The sequence below is a fragment of the Lepisosteus oculatus genome, unplaced genomic scaffold (genome assembly GCF_040954835.1).
Source record: "Lepisosteus oculatus isolate fLepOcu1 unplaced genomic scaffold, fLepOcu1.hap2 HAP2_SCAFFOLD_74, whole genome shotgun sequence".
Lineage (NCBI taxonomy): Eukaryota > Metazoa > Chordata > Actinopteri > Semionotiformes > Lepisosteidae > Lepisosteus > Lepisosteus oculatus.
Genome location: NW_027168298.1, coordinates 585365 through 607499, shown reverse-complemented (window position 1 = coordinate 607499; position 22135 = coordinate 585365). Strand labels below are relative to the sequence as shown.

General features: G+C 44.7%; 8 non-coding genes across 8 annotated transcripts; 3 read left to right on the top strand and 5 right to left on the bottom strand.

The window, feature by feature from the left end:
* Positions 1–362: 362 nt before the first annotated feature.
* On the bottom strand, positions 363–433 carry trnag-gcc (transfer RNA glycine (anticodon GCC)). Its single transcript has one exon. It is a non-coding gene; the product is annotated as a tRNA-Gly (tRNA).
* Positions 434–2128: 1695 nt separating this feature from the next.
* On the bottom strand, positions 2129–2210 carry trnas-uga (transfer RNA serine (anticodon UGA)). The gene has a single exon. It is a non-coding gene; the product is annotated as a tRNA-Ser (tRNA).
* A 1343-nt stretch (positions 2211–3553) lies between these two features.
* trnas-gcu (transfer RNA serine (anticodon GCU)) lies at positions 3554–3635 on the bottom strand. The gene has a single exon. It is a non-coding gene; the product is annotated as a tRNA-Ser (tRNA).
* A 1624-nt stretch (positions 3636–5259) lies between these two features.
* On the top strand, positions 5260–5332 carry trnar-acg (transfer RNA arginine (anticodon ACG)). The gene has a single exon. It is a non-coding gene; the product is annotated as a tRNA-Arg (tRNA).
* A 6255-nt stretch (positions 5333–11587) lies between these two features.
* Positions 11588–11660, top strand: trnar-ccu (transfer RNA arginine (anticodon CCU)). The gene has a single exon. It is a non-coding gene; the product is annotated as a tRNA-Arg (tRNA).
* Positions 11661–17975: 6315 nt separating this feature from the next.
* Positions 17976–18057, bottom strand: trnas-uga (transfer RNA serine (anticodon UGA)). Its single transcript has one exon. It is a non-coding gene; the product is annotated as a tRNA-Ser (tRNA).
* A 1536-nt stretch (positions 18058–19593) lies between these two features.
* On the bottom strand, positions 19594–19667 carry trnan-guu (transfer RNA asparagine (anticodon GUU)). Its single transcript has one exon. It is a non-coding gene; the product is annotated as a tRNA-Asn (tRNA).
* A 1193-nt stretch (positions 19668–20860) lies between these two features.
* trnar-ucg (transfer RNA arginine (anticodon UCG)) lies at positions 20861–20933 on the top strand. Its single transcript has one exon. It is a non-coding gene; the product is annotated as a tRNA-Arg (tRNA).
* The last annotated feature ends 1202 nt before the right edge of the window (positions 20934–22135 follow it).

Here is a 22135-nt window from a genome sequence, read left to right as displayed (position 1 = left end):
TAAAGGAGAAGCATTATTGAAGACCATCAATTACCAAGAGCTTTTGTCAAAGGTTTTGGTGGTCATTTTGAATGACCACAGAGCGCTGTGACCTCGGTTTTACATCTCATCCAAAAGACAGCGCCCTTTTACAACACAGCATCTCCGTCACTATACTGGGGCATTGGGACCCGCACAGACCTCAGGGTGAGCGCCCCCCCGCCGGCACCATTAACACCGCTTCCAGCTGGAAGCTTTGTTTTTCCCTGTAGCTCATCCTCATCCAGGTACTGACCTGGCTCACACCTGCTTAGCTTCAGTGGGTTTTCAGTTGCGAGTTGCAAGGGGATGCAAGTGATGGAGCCGCTCGCTGCAAAAGCCACTGCATTGGCCGGGAATCGAACCCGAGCCTCCCGCGTGGCAGGCGAGAATTCTACCACTGAACCACCAATGCTCAGTGCCTGGGCCTTTAAAAAAGACGCTTTTTTGGTGCTCTGTGCAAAACGCGTCGACATCTGCTTCCAGCTGCAAAATGCCATTTGCGGACGCTGAAGAACTTATTTCTAAGGCAGCGGGTACAAGCGATTGGGCGTTTTAAAACCACCAGGAACAGCAAAGAGGCGCGCTTCTTTGCTTGTGCCGAAACACACCGACTGAAAGCGGACAACGTAGTCGGCAGGATTGGAACCTCTGCGGGGAGACCCCAATGGATTTCTAGTCCATTGCCTTAACCACTCAGCCACGACTACAGCAAGCCCCACTGCCGCTGCGTTCTTGCTACAATCTTACCTGGATCGCGAGGCGCCGGCGGAAGCCTATTTCAAAGTCGTTCTCCGTTTCAAAAAAACATTTCCAAAATACAAGCCTTGCAGACAGACACGCCTCAGAGGACTTAAGGGTGGCTTCATGTCGGAATGATAAAGTCTCCCCGTCCGGATATGAAAATGCCACTTTGTTACACACAAAAAAAGAATCAACAACAGAGAAATGCCCACAAGCATTTGAAAAGCCGCACCACGTCGCACTTGAAATAGCTCTTACATTAGTGGTAGACACAGGAATCGCCTTTTTATTTACGCTCTTACCAACGCGATGGAAAGCAAAACAAAGCAAAGCAGAGCAAAACAAAATGAACAAACGAAAACCCTCACGTCCTGCACTTGCATATAACCCCGTTACGTGCCCAAGCGGTATTGTACGTCATCCTAGCACTGCACCCCGGGTCGTACTGTATATGGGAACGAGCACACGCCACGAATCGTCTCGAATCACTCCCTACAGCTGTAAGGCGCCTTGAAGCGTGCACCCCCAACATTCTTCTTTGCGCATCTGTGAAAGGTAAACTCTTGAGCAAACTCTGAACCAGCTCTAAGGAAACTAATCCGATTAGACGTTACTTTGACTCATCTTCTTACGCTCAGTGCCGGATTGCTCAAACTCCAGCTAGGGTTAGGGTTAGCATTCCCACGCTACTTAGACACTTTGTTTACGCTCAGTGCTGGATTTTGGGAACTTCAGGACGAGTGGGAATTTTCTCCTATCTGTCCATTCTGTTTTGTTTTGGAGACTCTTGGCTGCCTATGTTGTTCAGTGCACCGTGAAGGAAACATTTTCCAAAACTGTGTCAGCTCAAAAGTTGTAAGAAAACCTCTCCAGGTGCTTTAACTCTCTTCATTTTTGTCATTTAATGTGACACTCGATGTATAACTGGAGCCTCACATATGCAAATGGTGAGGCTCCAGTTCGACACCCAGTTCCACACCACTTTACAGTATATGACAAAAGCATGGCAGACTGTGCCGGACCAGCTGGTAACTTCCGCTTATTTTGACCATATTAAACATTGGAAATCTTCCCACTTGCATTTGTGACACTTGATTTTGGCTCCACCTAAGACACTCTTAAATCTTCAAACACTTTTCTCTTCTCCCGCAACACACTTGTCTGTCGGCACTATGTGGCAGCGTTGCATGACAACCCATCTCACCACGGAAAGGAACCTAACAGCTTTGGTAAGAGAGTAGAATTACCTGAAGAACTGCTTTCCATGGAAGCAGGACCAAGCGATGTAGCATTTTTATAGTACCAGGAAAGGAGAAGCGGCACTTCGCCTTTGCCGCACAGGCACAAGGTGACGTGCGGCAGACGCCGTAGTCGGCAGGATTCGAACCTGAGCGGGGAGTCCCCAATGGATTTCAAATCCATCGCCTTAACTACTCGGCCACGACTACAGCGAGCTCGCCGCCGCCGCATTCCTCCTATAATCTAACACGGAGTGCGAGGTGGCTGCGGAAACCTTTTTAAAGTCGCTCTCTGTTAAAAAAAAAACCTTTCACAAGATACATGCCGGCAGACAGACACGCCTCAGAGGGTTTAAGGCTGGCTTCACGTTCAAATGATAAAGTCTCCCCGTCCGGATGTCAAAATGCAACTTTGGCAGACAGAAAAAACATCAACAAACCACAAATGTGGACAAGGATTTTACAAGCTGCACCACACTGCACTTTCAAAAGCATTTACATTCGTGTTAGACGCAGGAATTGTCTTTGTTTTGCGCGCTTACGAACGCCATAGAAAACGAAACAAAACAAAAGCCCTCAGCTCCTGTACTTGATTATAACGCCGTTATGTGTCGAAGCAGGAATTTACGTCATCTTACCACTGCAACATGGGGAATAGAGGGAAATGAACACACGCTACGAATCGTCTCAATCACTCCCTAGAGTCGTAAGGCACATTGAAGGGTGCACCCCCATCATTAATCGTTGGGCCTCTGTAAAAGGAAAGCTGTTGAGCAGTCTTTGAAACAGCTCGGATGAAACACTTGATTGCTTCCATGTGCATCTGGAGCCCACTTCTTATTTTCACTTCATGCCGCCCAAAGCATTTCTAAAACAGGAGATTCGCGTTTGGGAATGCGCCCTGCCCTACAAATAAAACAGGTCTACGGGTCTGAAACCTGCTCCACGGAAAACAGTTCTGTTGCGCTTTTGATCAAAGGGAGATTCTCTGTTCTTACTTTTTGATTACATAACACCCAAAGGGGCTTCTTTGGAGCTGGATTCCAACCAGCATCCTAAAGTTTCTTGGCGGTATCCTTTACAGTCCTCTGTTCGGTCGACAAGGAACAGTAGGGGGCAGCTTTCCTCACACATACAGTGCAATGTACTGTAGTGTTCCCCTTCATTGAATTCGCAGTTCTGCATCAGACCTCTAACTCGTTTCCTTAGCTTGGATTTAAGCCACGAAGCAGGCTTCTACTGTATAAACGTCTAGAGGAATCACAAACTATTTGAGAGGCCATCATCCCAGGGGGAACTGACAAAGTCTATCCCTAAACACCTAGCGCAGTCTCTCGAGAGACTGTCAAAAATCGCTTTCTCCATTTGTGCTGCAAGTAAGTGAAAACGCGGTCTCAACCCAGAGCCACTTGGCAGCAGCGGCACGTAAATACTGTTACTACCACTGCTCGATACCAACGTTAGCCTACTATACCATGTTCAGCCACCGCTAGAAAATGTAAGGCTCTAGTACTGGAGCAAACAAAAGGAGAGCCAACGTCAAACGTAGAGAGCGACGAGGATGGGATTCGAACCCATGCGTGCAGAGCACAATGGATTAGCAGTCCATCGCCTTAACCACTCGGCCACCTCGTCGATGAAACTGGGCTGTCCAGACATGGGTTGGCGCGCTCCAGATGATCTTTTTCTTTTTTTTCCCTCGTACTCAAGGGTCCTTTTCCTGTTCCACATGCGATTTCAACATTTTCCTTGGGAGATGTCAAGCCAGCAAGCCACTGCTGTGGTTCAGTGGCCATTGTGGAGTTCAGTGGCCCTGTTGTACACAGAAAGCACATTGAGCTCCTTGGACATGAAAAGTTCCAGATAAAAGCCATTTGTCATCCTTTCTCTTGGTGTCGATGTTGCTATTGTATGTAAAGGTGGCAACTTGCTCAGCGAGCAGGCGGAGCACACACCGAATGCAGATGTGTCTGAGTGGTGTGTCCAAGTGGCTGCAAAAGGACAACACTACCGGGGCACCGTTGCTTAGTTGGTTAAAGCGCTTGTCTCTTAAACAGGAGATCCTGAGTCCGAATCCCAGTGGTGCCTTCTTTGTTCTGTCTTCTCGAACAGAACTGGTCCTTACAGACAACCGCCTACGGCTAGACTTAATTAAATGCAAGTATTCATTTCCTGTCTTTAACGCGACTTGTTTTTCTTAAAATGGATGGAACTTGCAAAACATGAAATACAAACATTGCTAATCAGCGCTAGCGGCTGGCAAAAAAAAAGAAGTCAGCAATGTTTTTTTTCTTTAACCTTAACCCTGCTAATGGAGAAGAGTTAAACGACCGAGTCTATGCAGCTTAAACGGTGCTCATGTCGGGTTCTTAGCTGAAAGGGTGGTAAATCACGCTCACCCCAGTCCTTAATCTTTTAAAAGGATACAATATTGAACCTAGTCGCCACATCACATACATCCTGTTCAACGATAAAAAAGTGACATCTATCCTCGATCCAGAGTAAATCCCACGATGAGGGCATATTTTTTTCCACTTTACCATGAGTCGGGCTCAGCTCCACAGAGGCGAGAGCAGAGCAATGAGGTCACGGGGACAGGGGAGTCACACGCTGGCGGTTTGAATACGCGGAAGATCACTGAGGGATCCACAGTATATGGACCCTCCGTGCGCCATCAGTCCGCACTCCGGACTCTGAATCCTGCCATCCGAGTTAAGATCTCGGCGGAACCTGAGGCACAGTTCCTTCTTAAAACGTAATCTGGTGAGCATTTCTAGAATCGTACTTGTATAGATGCAGCCTTTAATGTGTTGCTGGGTTAAAATTGATGACTTCTTGAACTTCAGTAGGCAACTGCCCTCTTGATTTCGGATTTAATTTCTTTATTACAGGGGCGCTTTTATGAAGACAGAGTCATGTTCAGGTACTTTGCTTGATGGAGGAAGCTCATTTCGGACTCTGTGATCTGCTCACCTGGAAAGGTCTGCTGTACTACTACAAGAGAGAAGTAGAGTCTGGAGGAAGGGACAATTTTATGATGCTTTGGAAGGTAATGTTTTTTTTTTCTTTGAAATCGAAATGAATCAGAATATCAGTGCAAAAGACAAACTCTTGGTTTGGTTTAAAGAGATATGGTTTTAAAACAGACAAAATGTAGAAAACAGGTGTTTCTCACTTTTGGAAAAGAATGGACCGGGGGTAATATTTTACTAGGTGCAGTGCTCATCTCACTGGGTTACAGTCCTGCAGTGTCACACCAGGGCCAGTGGCGCAATGGATAACGCGTCTGACTACGGATCAGGAGATTGCAGGTTCGACTCCTGCCTGGCTCGGGTCGTTTTTAAACACATCGGGCTACTCCCTAAGTAGTCTGTGCTACTTACTGCATTGTAATCGTACCCAGTAAGATATTTCCTTCATGTAAATGAACTGCACCTGACAGCTTTAGAAAAACACCTGGGCTCAGTACGGTGCTGAGAGCTTAGCGTTGCTGTTCTAATTAGCACGCACTGCATCGGCTATGAGCCCGAACCTTTCAATTATTCCGATCAGTAAGTCAACACGTAGTCCACATGAACGGTAGAAATATTCTCTTGTCTGTCTCTTGTTTGTATAGAACTGAATGTCCCTGACAATGTACTGTTAGTTTTAATTGAAGAACGGCATTTGTGTTCAAATATACCAGACAAGTTTATGTAACTGCTCATGCGACACTCAGTTGTAATTAGTCAAGAAAAAAAAGTCGAACAACAGCTGCGGGTTTGATTCTGAACGTATGAGATTGCAGCGCCTTTTACTTCCATTGACAAATGATAGAGATTCGAAGAGAGATCCTTCAGACCAGCAAGCAAACCCACGGCTTTTTCGGTTTTCTATCTAGGCAACGTTGGTGTCTGCAATAGCATACATGAAAGCGTGATGCAATTTCTGTGGCTACATTTGTTGCACGTCATGCACAGTAAGAGTGTTTCTAACACCAAATAAAAAGTCAACAATTAGCGATCACGCCTTCTCCTCAGTTAACCCACTGAAACCCTTGCTGTTAACAGTTCTTGACTGCGTGCTTTACCAGCACCTACATATCGTGTCGGTTCTTTCAGCTTTATTCATTAGGTTTTCAAAGGCATAAGTAGAGCACCAGAGGTGCGAACGCAAAATGTGTAGTTATCTGAAGAATTGATTTCCATGGCAGCGGGTCCAAGCGATTTCGCGTTGTTATAGTACCAGGAAAGGAAAAGCGGCACTTCGCCTCTGCCGCGCAGGCACAAGGCGACGTGCGGCAGACGCCGGAGTCAGCAGGTTTCGCACCTGCGCGGGGAAGCCCCAACGCATTTCGAGCCCATCGCCTTAACCACTCGAGCACGACAAATGCGAGCTCGCCGCCGCCGCATTCCTCCTATAATCAAACACGGACTGCGATTTGGCTGCGGAAACCTTTTTAAAGTTGCTCTCCGTTAAAAAAAATACCTTTCACAAGATTCGTGCCGGCAGACAGACACGCCTCAGAGGGTTTAAGGCTGGCTTCACGTTCAAATGATAAAGTCCCCCAGTCCGGATGTCAAAATGCAACTTTGGCAGACAGAAAAAACATCAACAAACCAAAAATGTGGACAAGGATTTTACAAGCTGCACCACACTGCACTTTCAAAAGCATTTACATTCGTGTTAGACGCAGGAATTGCCTTTGATTTGCGCGCTTACGAACGCCATAGAAAACGAAACAAAACTAAAGCCCTCAGCTCCTGCACTTGATTATAATGCCGTTACGTGTCGAAGCAGGAATTTACGTCATCCTACCACTGCAACACGGGGAATAGAGGGAAATGAGCACAAGCTACGAATTGTCTCTAATCAGTCCCTACAGTTGTAAGACGCCTGGAAGCGTGCACCCCCATCATTAATCTTTGCGCATCTGTGCAAGGTAAACTCTGGAGCAGTCTCTGAAACGGCTCAAAGGAAACACGTGATTGATTCCATATGCATCTGGGGTTCATTTCTTATTTACATTTAATTCAAGGGAAAGGCTTGGGTCAGTTTCAGACGGCCTCCAACAGTGAGATTCAAGCGCCCCACCTTCAGCCCAATCTGCGCCGCCAGAACGACAACAGCTCCTCTGGTCTTTGGGGTGCGGTTGTGACCCCGTAACCTAAAGTGTTGGTGGCAGACAAATGGAGACTAACAGGTGATGTCCTAGGACATGACTACATTGTGACACTCGGTGGGGATGGTGACCATTGCTTGGAAAAGAGTGCGAGGCCCCTTTAGAAAAACATTTTGTTAACAGGCATTCTGCCTCAGCCTAAACACCTATAGCTTGCAAAGCGCATGCTATTAGACAGGCACCTCTGCAAGACCTTAAGAGTCTCTTAAACTAGTGATAGTAAGGTGTTCCCAATGGGCGATGTTTGGCTTTCAAATCATCTCTCTGTGGAAGCGCCGAGATGCAGCTGTTTAAGGCTTAGAAGCAGCTGACTGTTTCACTACCTAGCTGATTACTGTCAGTCAGGGAGCTCAGAGGTGAAAAGCCTGTCTGAGAGACAATTCCCCGTCGATGAGTTCAATATGTTCCGTACCAGCTCGGCGCAACTGAGATCATCTTGGTAGCCGTGTAGCTCAGATGAGTGAGAGCGTGTGTGTGTGTACCACCGTGATTGGATGCCGGTCCTTCTCAGGTCACAGTAAACCTTCTGCTGCCTAACTTCCCTAATTTTGGGGATCCCTTTGAAAAAGCAAAGGAAAAAAAACTGGCTCTTCATCAGCATGATCGACCTCACCCAGTGTGGCGCAGTGGCCTAATGGCTAAGACACTGGCCTCCTAAGCCATGGATTGTGGGTTTGAGTACCATCTGGGGTGCTCCTGTCCCATTTTGAGCGTACAAATGTCCTTTTGATTTGCAAAGCTACAACCCCACCTTACTCAGTGAGCGTCTCTGCTTTTCTCTCACATACAGTTGGGAGAAAAACTTTTGTAAACAGCCCTTCGGAATGATGTGGATTTCTGCATGAATGGCTCCTAACATGTGATCTTATCTTTATCTAAGTCATAATAATTAATAAAGAGAGTCTGATTTAACAAACAACACACGCCCAACATTTGACATTGCTGTTTCTTTATTGACCAAATGGTTTAAACAATCAAGGTCATTGATGGAAAAAGTACGTGAACCCTTATATTAAGGAGCTAGTGGAACCTCCTTTATGACAAAAACCTCAATCCCCACTTTCTGTAGCGGCTGGTCAGACCTGAGCAGCGGTTAGGAGGTATTTTGGCCTATTCCTCTATGCAAAACTGTTTCAGTTCATGTATATTTTTGGGATGTCTTGCGCTGAACGGCCTGCTTCAGATCACGCCACAGCACTTCAATGGGATTGGGGTCAGGACTCTTACTTGGCCATCCCAAAATACGGAATTTCTTCTGTTTCAGCCACTCTGTTGTTGATGTACTCCTTTGTTTTTGTCATGCTGCATGACCCAGCCTCTTTCGAGTTTTAGATCACAGGCAGACACCCTGACATTCTGCTGTAGAATTTCCTGATACATCTTGGAATTCATCGGTCCCTCGATGATTGCAAGCCGTACAGCCTCCGCCATGTTTCCCAGGTGGGATGAGGTTTTGGAGTTGGTATGCAGTGTTTTGTTATCTCCAAACATAACGCTGTGCACATTTACCAACAAGTTCAACTTTTGTCATGTCTGTCCACAGAACATTGTTCCAGGAGTTGCTGTGGAACATCCATGTGGTCTTTAGCAAACTTGAGAGGGGCAGTGGTGGTTTTTTTTGGGGGGAGAGCAGTGGTTTCCTCCGTGGTGACCTCGCATGATCACCGCTCCTGTTCAGATTTCTTCTTATGGTGGACTCATGGACACAGACGTAAGACAAAGTCAACCACCTGTTCGCTAGATCCCATCCCCACTCAGCTAGTCAAAGATTCCCTCGAAGGACTGGCAGGACCTATAATTAGTATGATGAATGCATCGCTTGCGTCAGGCGTTGTACCTGATCAATTTAAGGTAGCGGTTGTTAGACCGCTCCTTAAGAAGTCAAATTTGGATCCACAAGTTCTTAACAACTACAGGCCTGTCTCAAAGGTCCCATTTCAATCTAAAAGTTTTGAGAGAATAGTTGTTGCCCAATGTCAATCGTATCTGGATTCAAATAATATACTTGAGAAATTTCAGTCTGCTTTCTGAAACTGCATTAACGAGAGTCGTAAATGATATTCTCTTAGCTACTGATGTGGGGAATGCAACAGTGCTTGTGCTTCTAGATCTTAGAGCTGCCTTTGACACGGTTGACCTCTCTGTTTTGTTACACAGGCTTGAGTTTGAGGTTGGCTTATCTGGAACCGTCCTTCAGTGGTTTACTTCACATTTTACTCATCGTTTTCATTATGTTCAAATATCTAATAATTGTACTGCTTCATCAACGTCACCAGTTCAATTTGGGGTACCAGACGGATCAGTGCCGGGGCCAATATTGCTCTCTCTCTCTACATGCTGCTGCTAGGTAGGATAATACGAAAAAATAATATGAACTTTCATTCATATGCTGATGACACTCAAATAAACATTTTGTTCACACCAAACGACAACTTTTCTATTATCACTTTAGTTAAATGCATTAATGAAGGAAAGACTTGGATGTGTGAAAACTTTTTGTTACTCAACTCTGAGAAAACTGAGGATCTGTTGATCGGAGGCAACAATACTGATAGGACTACTATAACTTCAGCACTTAACTCAGAGGATTTAAACATTTGCCTCAAAGAGACAGCACGTAACCTAAGTGGCATATTAGACACAAGGCTCTTAACAACTTGCATTGTTAAGTGCCTTGAGACAACCTTGTTGTGAAAGGTGCTATATAGAAATACATTGATTTGAACTGAATTGACAATGTAAAATGTTGTGTGTGTTGTTTGTTAAACAAGACTGTCTTTATTTATTATTATGCGTCAGATGAAGATCAGATCACATTTTAAGAGCCAATCATGTAGAAATCCAGATCATTCGCGTTTTAAAAGTTGCGGGAAAAGCAAAACAGGTGCTTTTCCTTTGTTGCGCAGACACACGACGACACTGTAGGCGGCAGGACTTGAAGCTTCGCAGGGAGACCCCGATGGCTTTCTAGTCCATCACCCTAACCACTCAGCCGCCGCCGCCGCCACTGCCTTTTTGATGCAGTCTAACATAGAGTGCCGGGCAGCGGCGGAAACCTTTTTCAAAGTCGCTTTCCGTTTAACAACAACAAAAAAAACTTTCACAAAATGCATGCTAGCAGACAAATGCGCCTCAGAGGACTTAAGGCTGGCTTCAAGTTGGAATGATAAAGTCTCCCCGTCCGGTCAGGAAAAGGGAACTTTGTTAGACAGAAAGAAGGAAGTAACAATAACGGAGAATTGTGTGCAAGGATTTTAGAAGCTGCGCAGCCCTGCAGTTTCAATAGCCCTTTTATTCGTGTTAGATGCTGGAATTGCCTTTTTTTGACGCTCTTACGAATGCGATGTCAACGAAAACAGAACAAAGCACAAAAAACCCTCAAGTCCTGCAGTTGGATAGAATGCCGTTACGCGTCCAAGCCGTATTTGACTTCATCCTACCATTGCAACACGGGGCGTATATGGAAACGAACACACGCTACGAATTGTCTCTAATCAGTCCCTACAGTTGTAAGGCGCCTGGAAGCGTGCACCCCCATCATTAATCTTTGCGCATCTGTGCAAGGTAAACTCTGGAGCAGTCTTTGAAACGGCTCAAAGGAAACACGTGATTGATTCCATGTGCATCTGGGGTTCATTTCTTATTTACATTTAATTCAAGGGAAAGGCTTGGGTCAGTTTCAGATGGCCTCCAACAGCGAGATTCAAGCGCCCCACCTTCAGCCCAATCTGCGCCGCCAGAACGACAACGGCTCCTCTGCTCTCCGGGGTGCGGTTGTGACCCCGTAACCTAAAGTGTTGGTGGCAGACAAATGGAGACTAACAGGAGACATCCTAGGACATGACTACGTTGTGACACTCGGTGGGGATGGTGACCATTGCTTGGAAAAGAGTGCGAGGCCCCTTTAGAAAAACATTTTGTTAACAGGCATTCTGCCTCAGCCTAAACACCTATAGCTTGCAAAGCGCATGCTATTAGACAGGCACCTCTGCAAGACCTTAAGAGTCTCTTAAACTAGTGATAGTAAGGTGTTCCCAATGGGCGATGTTTGGCTTTCAAATCATCTCTCTGTGGAAGCGCCGAGATGCAGCTGTTTAAGGCTTAGAAGCAGCTGACTGTTTCACTACCTAGCTGATTACTGTCAGTCAGGGAGCTCAGAGGTGAAAAGCCTGTCTGAGAGACAATTCGCCGTCGATCAGTTCAATATGTTCCGTACCAGCTCGGCGCACCTGAGATCATCTTGGTAGCCGTGTAGCTCAGATGAGTGAGAGCGTGTGTGTGTGTACCACCGTGATTGGATGCCGGTCCTTCTCAGGTCACAGTAAACCTTCTGCTGCCTAACTTTCCTAATTTTGGGGATCCCTTTGAAAAAGCAAAGGAAAAAAAAAACTGGCTCTTCATCAGCGTGATCGACCCAACCCAGTGTGCCCCAGTGGCCTAATGGATAAGGCACTGGCCTCCTAAGCCAGGGATTGTGGGTTCGAGTCCCATCTGGGGTGCTACTGTCCCTTTTTGAGCGTACAAATGTCCTTTTGATTTGCAAAGCTGCAACCCCACCTTACTCAGTGAGCGTCTCTGCTTTTCTCTCACATACAGTTGGGAGATGTCTTGCACTGAACGGCCTGCTTCAGATCACGCCACAGCACTTCAATGGGATTGGGGTCAGGACTCTTACTCGGCCATCCCAAAATACGGAATTTCTATTGTTTCAGCCACTCTGTTGTTGATGTACTCCTTTGTTTTTGTCATGCTGCATGACCCAGCGTCTTTCGAGTTTTAGATCACAGGCAGACACCCTGACATTCTGCTGTAGAATTTCCTGATACATCTTGGAATTCATCGGTCCCTCGATGATTGCAAGCCGTACAGCCTCCGCTATGCTTCCCAGGTGGGATGAGGTTTTGGAGTTGGTATGCAGTGTTTTGTTATCTCCAAACATAACGTTGTGCACATTTACCAACATGTTCAACTTTTGTCACTGTCCACAGAACATTGTTCCAGGAGTTGCTGTGGAACATCCATGTGGTCTTTAGCAAACTTGAGAGGGGCAGTGGTGGTTTTTTTGGGGGGGAGAGCAGTGGTTTCCTCCATGGTGACCTCGCATGATCACCACTCCTGTTCAGATTTCTTCTTATGGTGGACTCATAAACACAGACGTAAGACAAAGTCAACCACCTGTTCGCTAGATCCCATCCCCACTCAGCTAGTCAAAGATTCCCTCGAAGGACTGGCAGGACCTATAATTAGTATGATGAATGCATCGCTTGCGTCAGGTGTTGTACCTGATCAATTTAAGGTAGCGGTTGTTAGACCGCTCTTAAGAAGTCAAATTTGGATCAACAAGTTCTTAACAACTACAGGCCTGTCTCAAAGGTCCCATTTCAATCTAAAAGTCTTGGGAGAATAGTTGTTGCCCAACGTCAATCATATCTGGATTCAAATAATATACTTGAGAAATTTTAGTCTGGTTTCTGAAACTGCATTAACAAGAGTCGTAAATGATATTCTCTTAGCTACTGATGCAGGGAATGCAACAGTGCTTGTGCTTTGCTTCTAGATCTTAGAGCTGCCTTTGACACGGTTGACCTCTCTGTTTTGTTACACAGGCTTGAGTTTGAGGTTGGCTTATCTGGAACCGTCCTTCAGTGGTTTACTTCACATTTTACTCATCGTTTTCATTATGTTCAAATATCTAATAATTGTACTGCTTCATCAATGTCACCAGTTCAATTTGGGGTACCAGAAGATCAGTGCTGGGACCAATATTGCTCTCTCTCTCTACATGCTGCTGCTAGGTAGGATAATATGAAAAAATAATATGAACTTTCATTCATATGCTGATGACACTCAAATAAACATTTTGTTTACACCAAACGACAACTCTTCTATTATCAGTTTAGTTAAATGCATTAAGGAAGGAAATACTTGGATGTGTGAAAACTTTTTGTTACTCAACTCTGAGAAAAATGAGGATCTGTTGATCGGAGGCAACAATACTGATAGGACTACTATAACTTCAGCACTTAACTCAGAGGATTTAAACATCTGCCTCAAAGAGACAGCACGTAACCTTGTTGTGAAAGGCGCTATATAGAAATACATTGATTTGAATTGAATTGACAATGTAAAATGTTGTGTGTGTTGTTTGTTAAACAAGACTGTCTTTATTTATCAAAAAATAAAAGGAATTTGCTAGGAATGCAAACGTTAGGTTGCGCTTCTTCATGCTGCATCGTCGGCATGAGTGGAGCTTTTTAAACGTCTGTACTTACTGTGCCCCATAAGAAATCGTTTGTCCCCATTCAAAAGAGATTGTGCGATGTCCTGCAGTGTTCGCAAAGCAAACCTTTGACAGTTTGAAAAGAGGAATTTATTCTGCTTCCTGTGCGTGCAGTAGTTACAAAGTTGAACGTCTTTACACGATCTGCTGCAGTTTTCAGTGGGCGGGCTTTGTCAGAGGGCTTGGAAAAACGCACTGTGTTTCGGCTCGGGAAACATCATGAGAAGTGTCCTGCATGTTTTCTGTGTATAGCTGTCTTTTAACGCATACAGAATTCATTCGAAATCATTGATTTCTCCAATTAACAAGGTTCCCTTAAAGGATGAGTCAAAGTAACGTCTAATCGGATTAGTTTCCTTAGAGCTGGTTCAGAGTTTGCTCAAGAGTTTACCTTTCACAGATGCGCAAAGAAAAATGTTGGGGGTGCACGCTTCAAGGTGCCTTACAGCTGTAGGGAGTGATTCGAGACGATTTGTGGCGTGTGCTCGTTCCCATATACCGTACGCCCCGGGGTGCAGTGCTAAGATGAAGTACAATACCGCTTGGGCACGTAACGGCGTTACACGCAAGTGCGGGACGTGAGGCTTTTCGTTTGTTCATTTTGTTTTGCTCTGCTTTGCTTTGTTTCGTGGTCAAGAGGCGTAAGGTAAGTCGTAATCCAGGGAGAACACTGGTGGCAAACAGTCCGAGGTGAGAGGCGAGGTCCAAAGTCGAAAAGGCAGAAGGGGAGTCCAATATCCAGAATAAACGAGGTAATGGAAAAAACGCCAGGTAGAGCTCTCAAGGAGTAGACTCAATACCAGCGGGAAGCAAGTAAAGATGGTAAAAATAGCACTGCGTACCCCACGGTGGAGTGTGTGCAGGTGGGTTAACTCGTGCGGCGGCGTTTGTTAATAATCACCCTCTGCTGGTGCTGTTTAGATTGCTTAAGAGTTGGTCTTAACTGCCTGGCGGTCATGACAAGCTCCTCTTTAAGCTGTGGTTTAGTTTTGCATTCATGTGTTTCTAGAGCAGTTATTTATGGGGGTGGGTGGGTCCTTCACAGAGGCTCAGGACAAATCCCCTGCATGAAAGTCTACTGTGTGCGTTCAAACAGTCACAGGTCAAGAGCCAGGCAGGAGGACAATGGACAGATGAGCCAACGAACTAAAAATAAAAGAACAGATATGAAAAAGCCACCATCTTTTTCTTTTTGACATTTTCCGACTTTCATGCAAGCCAGGACAAAGTTGCTCGTAGCTACTTGTGGATTCAAATACTCTATCGAGTGCTTTGATGAGTTTTTGCAATTTGATTGTCGTCCTGTCAGCCTGTTTCTGTTTTTTTTTTTCAATCTAGGGATGGAAAGTATGAGGGAAATGATGGAGCAATCAATAACCGCTCCGGAAAAATGGCAGAAAGAAATGGTCCGTCACTAAGGACATTTGTGAAGCAGAGGAGTGACATCACCACAAAGGCGACTTATTCTGCTGATCGTTTTGGTGAATAATGATTGAGGCGTGTTAAGAGAAAGGTAGCTGCGTCAGCATGCTTAGGCTGCAAAGGATAAAGCAAAGGTTTACTCCATGCTGAAAAAAGAAGAAAAGAAGCACAACGTTTCGACTGTGGAGCCTTCTGCGCCATCTTCTTTAGCGATGGTGATGATGTTTACATTGGAAAAACTGAGACACGCATACTGGAGGGGCTTGAACCACCAACTTTTCAGCACCACAGAGTCTGACAGTCTTTTGTGCACCCTACATTTGCAGGTTTATGGTCAAAGAAAACAATCACTTGCGCTTCTTGCAGCCGGCAATCTTTTTCCACTGACAACCAAGAAATGGATTTCATCTTTCACAAGCTGTATGGATTTCTTCAAAAACAAGTTATTCCAGAAAGGAAATGAATTCTTGCATTAAACTGAACCAAGCTGTACATGTTTGTCTGAAATGATACATTCGGCACAACAAGACACGGAGAGAGGCACCGCTGGTATTCAGACCCAGGATCGCCTGCTTACTAGGCGGGCACTTTAAGCCACTAGGGAACAGCGCCAGCGGAGCACCGCGCTTTTACAGACACTTGGACACATCTGCGTTCGGTGTGCACTTAACCTGCTCTCTGAGCCCGTTGCCTCCGTCCCATTTAATAGCAGAACTGACGCCAAGAGAAATGATGAGAAATGGCATTTATCGGGCACTTTTCATGTCCAAGGAGCTCAATGCCCTTGACACCTCCCCAAGGCGACAGAGCTGTGCATTCTTTGGCGACACCATTTTTTCTTTTGTTTAATTTCTATACTTATTGATAGAATAAAAACGATATGTCATGTACTGTAAGGGAAATGTCTCTTTTCATGGGGAAAGCTAGCACCAGCAAATGTTGTGTTTAGAAGAAGTGATTTAACATGACACGTGACCTAATTTACCGGAGCAAAAGCTCACCCAGCAAGCCCTGCTTTACTTCTACAGGAGAGAAGTACTGTAGAGTCTGCAAGATGTTCAGCTGGGTAGCTACGTCAGCATGCCTCGGCTGCAAAGGAACAAGTACTAGGTTTATTGCATGCTGAAAAGAGAAGAACGGAAACACAGCGTTTCGACTGTGAGGTCTTCTCACACCTGAAGAAGCCTCACACCTGTAAAAGGCTCCATGGTTTTCTTTCTTCTCTTTTCAACATGGAATACACCTATTGTCTGCAAGATGTGACAATTTCATGGTGTTTTGGAAGAAAACCTTTTTTCTTTGAATTCAAAATCAATCGGAATTTCAGCACAACACATCAACACTTTTTCTGTTTTAAGGAGATGATATTTTAAACCTGACAAAAATAGTAGGAAACACAAGTTTCTTGCTGTGAAAATTTAGATGGGGAAGTGTACTACTAGTAGCAGTGTAGAGCTCTCTGTGGTGGAGTGCAAGCGCATGTTCTATGGGCCAGTGGCGTAATGGATAACGCGTCTGACTTCGGATCAGAAGATTGGAAGTTCGAGTCCTGCCTGGCTCGTGAGGCTTTTAAACCTCTCAGGTTCCTAGGTAACAGGTTGCCGTCATGTATATGAACTATAGAAAAGCATTTGCCACAACCCGTAAATTAGCACGCAAGTGCGGGCTGGTGAACACAGAACTGTATGGAGATCATCTCCAGCTCCGAGCTCAATTGCAATGAAAAAACATGCAGAACAGAACTGGAGAGCAGATGAATTTGTGCTCAGTAGGGTGGGGAGGACTCAGCATTGCTATTGTTCTAATTGGCATGAACTGCAGGGGATCTGAATCAGAACATGTCAGTCAGTTTGATCATTGCGTCAGTATGTAGGCCACGTTAATACAGAATTATTACTTTGTCTGTCTCGTCTTTGTATATAGCTGAATGTCCCTGACAATTTCATGTTAGTTTTTAAGAACGACATTGGTGCTAATATATACATATATAGTATATAAGGAACACGTAAAAGTTTAGTCCATGCTGAAAGGATAAGAAAACCGCCACAACGTTTCATCTTGGAATAAATCTTTACTTGTTGTTTTGCAGCCTACCCATTCTGACCTAACTCCTCCCTTGAAATTCCCTAACAGATAAGGGTACGTAACGGCTCATGCGATGCTCAGTTGCAATTTGTCCCAAAACAAACAAGAACAGCAGCTGAGGGTTTGAGTTTGAACATGCACTGTATTAAAGCAGCTTTTATTTCCATTGATAAATGCTAGATATTCCTACAGAGATTCTCCAGGTGAGTAAGCGATTCCTGTTTCTGTTTCTATTTCTGTTTCATATATACAGTATATATATGTTACATGTGTCTCTGCAATAGTATAAATGTGTTATACACTATCAGGGGCTGCTTTTTTGTGCACCTCATCTACAACAAGGGTTTTTTTTTTCATTTATGTTTGTGGACCTTCACCATTTGAGGAAGTGAGTTAGATAAGAAAGTTACAGGTATGGTGAGCAATGACTGACAAAGGCACGTACTGCGTATTCCTTACAGAAGTGTAAGCAATTTGTTCTAAAAAACACCGGCTAAAGTCCAACATCGTTAGCAATCTTATTACTTAAACAGAATTAACATCAATAAACTGTAAGGTGCTGGTACATGCGAGTAGATTTGATCTTCTATTAAACAAAAATGCAATTACAGCTCTAAAAAGGTCAACCTAGACTTCTGTAACAGATCTGTTCAGGTCATCGCTGTTTCTCTGACCTTGTGAGTCTTTGGAATTTTAAAAGTGTATTTTGCTTGCCTTTCATGTGGTCTGTGTACAAGTCACTGTGGCGTATGCGGTCCTACACAGCCTTGCTATAGACGTGACGAGCCTCCGCTATGTTGCAATGGAGAACAGGTTCAGTACGGAGCTGCCGAGAAAATTCAGCTGGAAAGCTCGTTGCAGAAAAGCATCGTTCTCTGTGTCCAGCGGCAAAGCGTCCATCGTGGGTGCTGAAGAATCGATTTCACAGGCTGTGGGTCCAGGCGATTTAGAGTGTTAAAGGTCCCAGTGAAAACGAAACGGCGCCGGTCCTTTTACACGCACGCACGCAACCAAATGCAAAGGACGCCGTAGTCGGCAGGATTTGAACCTGCGCGGGGAGACCCCAACGGATTTCAAGTCCGTCACCTTAACCTCTCGGCCACGACTACAGCAAGCGCCGCGGCCGCTGCCTTCTTGCTACAATCGAACAGGGAGTGCGAGGCGGCGGCGGCAGCGGAGGCAACTTTTTTCAAGTTCGCTCTCCGTTTAAGAAACCTTTTACGCCATACGTGCAAGCACACACACACACACCTCAGAGGACTTAAGGGTGGCTTCAAGTTGGAATGATAAAGTCTCCCCGTTCGGACATGAAAACAGAACGTTCTTAGACAGAAAGCAATCAACAACAGAGACATCTGGACGACGATTTTAGTCACTGCACTTTGAATAGCATTTTTACTCCAGTTACAGGAGATGCACCAATGGCCCTTGACCTACGCTCTTACCAATGCCTTGAACATTCAAACAAAACAGCCCTCAAGTCCTGCGGTTTAATATAACGCTGTTACGTGTCGAGGCAGTATTTGACTCTGTCCTACCGTTGAGACACGGGGCGTATATGGAAATGAACACATGCTACGGATCGTCTCTAATCGGTCCCTACAGTTGGAAGGCTCCTTGAAGCGTGCACCCCCATCATTCATCTTTGCGCATCTGTGAAAGGTAGACTCTTGAGCAATGTTTGAGCCAGCTCTAAGGCAACTAGTGCTATTGGACAGACACCTCTGGAAGATCCTAAGAGTCTCTTAACACCACTTCCAGCAGCAAGCTTAATTGTTCGCTGGAGGTCTCCCACCCAGGTACTGACCAGGCAAAGAATCACCAGTACATTGAATGAGGAAGTTAATCCTGAAATCCAATTACATATCTCAAGGTAAGACAAATCCATAAGAACATGTCTTAGTATTACTTCGTTTACATTAGTATGGCACTGAGTTGGAGCTCCTCTTTAAGCTGTGGTTTAGTTTTGCATTCATGTGTTTCTAGAGCAGTTATTTATGGGGGTGGGTGGGTCTTTCACAGAGGCTCAGGACAAATCCCCCGCCTGAAAGTCTAATGTGTGCGTTCAGACAGTCACAGGTCAAGAGCCAGGCAGGAGGACAATGGACAGAAGAGCCAACGAACTAAAAATAAAAGAACAGATATGAAAAAGCCACCATCTTTTTCTTTTTGACATTTTCCGACTTTCATGCAAGCCAGGACAAAGTTGCTCGTAGCTACTTGTGGATTCAAATACTCTATCGAGTGCTTTGATGAGTTTTTGCAATTTGATTGTCGTCCTATCAGCCTGTTTCTGTTTTTTTTTTTCAATCTTGGGATGGAAAGTATGAGGGAAATGATGGAGCAATCAATAACCGCTCCGGAAAAATGGCAGAATGAAATGGTCCGTCACTAAGGACATTTGTGAAGCAGAGGAGTGACATCACCACAAAGGCGACACATTCTGCTGATGGTTTTGGTGAATAATGATTGAGGTGCGTTAAGAGAAAGGTAGCTGTGTCAGCATGCGTAGGCTGCAAAGGATCAAGCAAAGGTTTACTCCATGCTGAAAAGAGAAGAAAAGAAGCACAACGTTTCGACTGTGGAGCCTTCTGCGCCATCTTCTTTAGCGGTGATGATGTTTACATTGGAAAAACGGAGACATGCGTCCCTGGGTGGGCTTGAACCACCAACCTTTCGGTTAACAGCCGAACGCGCTAACCGATTGCGCCACAGAGACTGACGGCCGCTTGTGCTCCCTACATTTGCAGGTTTATGGTCAAAGAAAACAATCACTTGCGCTTCTTGCAGCCGGCAATCTTTTTCCACTGACAACCAAGAAATGGATTTCATCTTTCACAAGCTGTATGGATTTCTTCAAAAACAAGTTATTCCAGAAAGGAAATGAATTCTTGCATTAAACTGAACCAAGCTGTACATGTTTGTCTGAAATGAGACATTCGGCACAACAAGACACGGAGAGAGGCACCGCTGGTATTCAGACCCAGGATCGCCTGCTTACTAGGCGGGCACTTTAAGCCACTAGGGAACAGCGCCAGCGGAGCACCGCGCTTTTACAGACACTTGGACACATCTGCGTTCGGTGTGCACTTAACCTGCTCTCTGAACCCGTTGCCTCCGTCCCATTTAATAGCAGAACTGACGCCAAGAGAAATGATGAGAAATGGCATTTATCGGGCACTTTTCATGTCCAAGGAGCTCAATGCCCTTGACACCTCCCCAAGGCGACAGAGCTGTGCATTCTTTGGCGACACCATTTTTTCTTTTGTTTAATTTCTATACTTATTGATAGAATAAAAACGATATGTCATGTACTGTAAGGGAAATGTCTCTTTTCATGGGGAAAGCTAGCACCAGCAAATGTTGTGTTTAGAAGAAGTGATTTAACATGACACGTGACCTAATTTACCGGAGCAAAAGCTCACCCAGCAAGCCCTGCTTTACTTCTACAGGAGAGAAGTACTGTAGAGTCTGCAAGATGTTCAGCTGGGTAGCTACGTCAGCATGCCTCGGCTGCAAAGGAACAAGTACTAGGTTTATTGCATGCTGAAAAGAGAAGAACGGAAACACAGCGTTTCGACTGTGAGGTCTTCTCACACCTGAAGAAGCCTCACACCTGTAAAAGGCTCCATGGTTTTCTTTCTTCTCTTTTCAACATGGAATACACCTATTGTCTGCAAGATGTGACAATTTCATGGTGTTTTGGAAGAAAACCTTTTTTCTTTGAATTCAAAATCAATCGGAATTTCAGCACGACACATCAACACTTTTTCTGTTTTAAGGAGATGATATTTTAAACCTGATAAAAATAGTAGGAAACACAAGTTTCTCTCTGTGAAAATTTAGATGGGGAAGTGTACTACTAGTAGCAGTGTAGAGCTCTCTGTGGTGGAGTGCAAGCGCATGTTCTATGGGCCAGTGGCGTAATGGATAACGCGTCTGACTTCGGATCAGAAGATTGGAGGTTCGAGTCCTGCCTGGCTCGTGAGGCTTTTAAACCTCTCAGGTTCCTCGGTAACAGGTTGCCGTCATGTATATGAACTATAGAAAAGCATTTGCCACAACCCGTAAATTAGCACGCAAGTGCGGGCTGGTGAACACAGAACTGTATGGAGATCATCTCCAGCTCTGAGCTCAATTGCAATGAAAAAACATGCAGAACAGAACTGGAGAGCAGCTGAATTTGTGCTCGGTAGGGTGGGGAGGACTCAGCATTGCTATTGTTCTAATTGGCATGAACTGCAGGGGATCTGAATCAGAACATGTCAGTTAGTTTGATCATTGCGTCAGTATGTAGGCCACGTTAATACAGAATTATTACTTTGTCTGTCTCGTCTTTGTATATAGCTGAATGTCCCTGACAATTTCATGTTAGTTTTTAAGAACGACATTGGTGCTAATATATACATATATAGCATATAAGGAACACGTAAAAGTTTAGTCCATGCTGAAAAGATAAGAAAACCGCCACAACGTTTCATCTTGGAATAAATCTTTACTTGTTGTTTTGCAGCCTACCCATTCTGACCTAACTCCTCCCTTGAAATTCCCTAACAGATAAGGGTACGTAACGGCTCATGCGATGCTCAGTTGCAATTTGTCCCAAAACAAACAAGAACAGCAGCTGAGGGTTTGAGTTTGAACATGCACTGTATTAAAGCAGCTTTTATTTCCATTGATAAATGCTAGATATTCCTACAGAGATTCTCCAGGTGAGTAAGCGATTCCTGTTTCTGTTTCTATTTCTGTTTCATATATATATACAGTATATATATGTTACATGTGTCTCTGCAATAGTATAAATGTGTTATACACTATCAGGGGCTGCTTTTTTGTGCACCTCATCTACAACAAGGGTTTTTTTTTCATTTATGTTTGTGGACCTTCACCATTTGAGGAAGTGAGTTAGATAAGAAAGTTACAGGTATGGTGAGCAATGACTGACAAAGGCACGTACTGCGTATTCCTTACAGAAGTGTAAGCAATTTGTTCTAAAAAACACCGGCTAAAGTCCAACATCGTTAGCAATCTTATTACTTAAACAGAATTAACATCAATAAACTGTAAGGTGCTGGTACATGCGAGTAGATTTGATCTTCTATTAAACAAAAATGCAATTACAGCTCTAAAAAGGTCAACCTAGACTTCTGTAACAGATCTGTTCAGGTCATCGCTGTTTCTCTGACC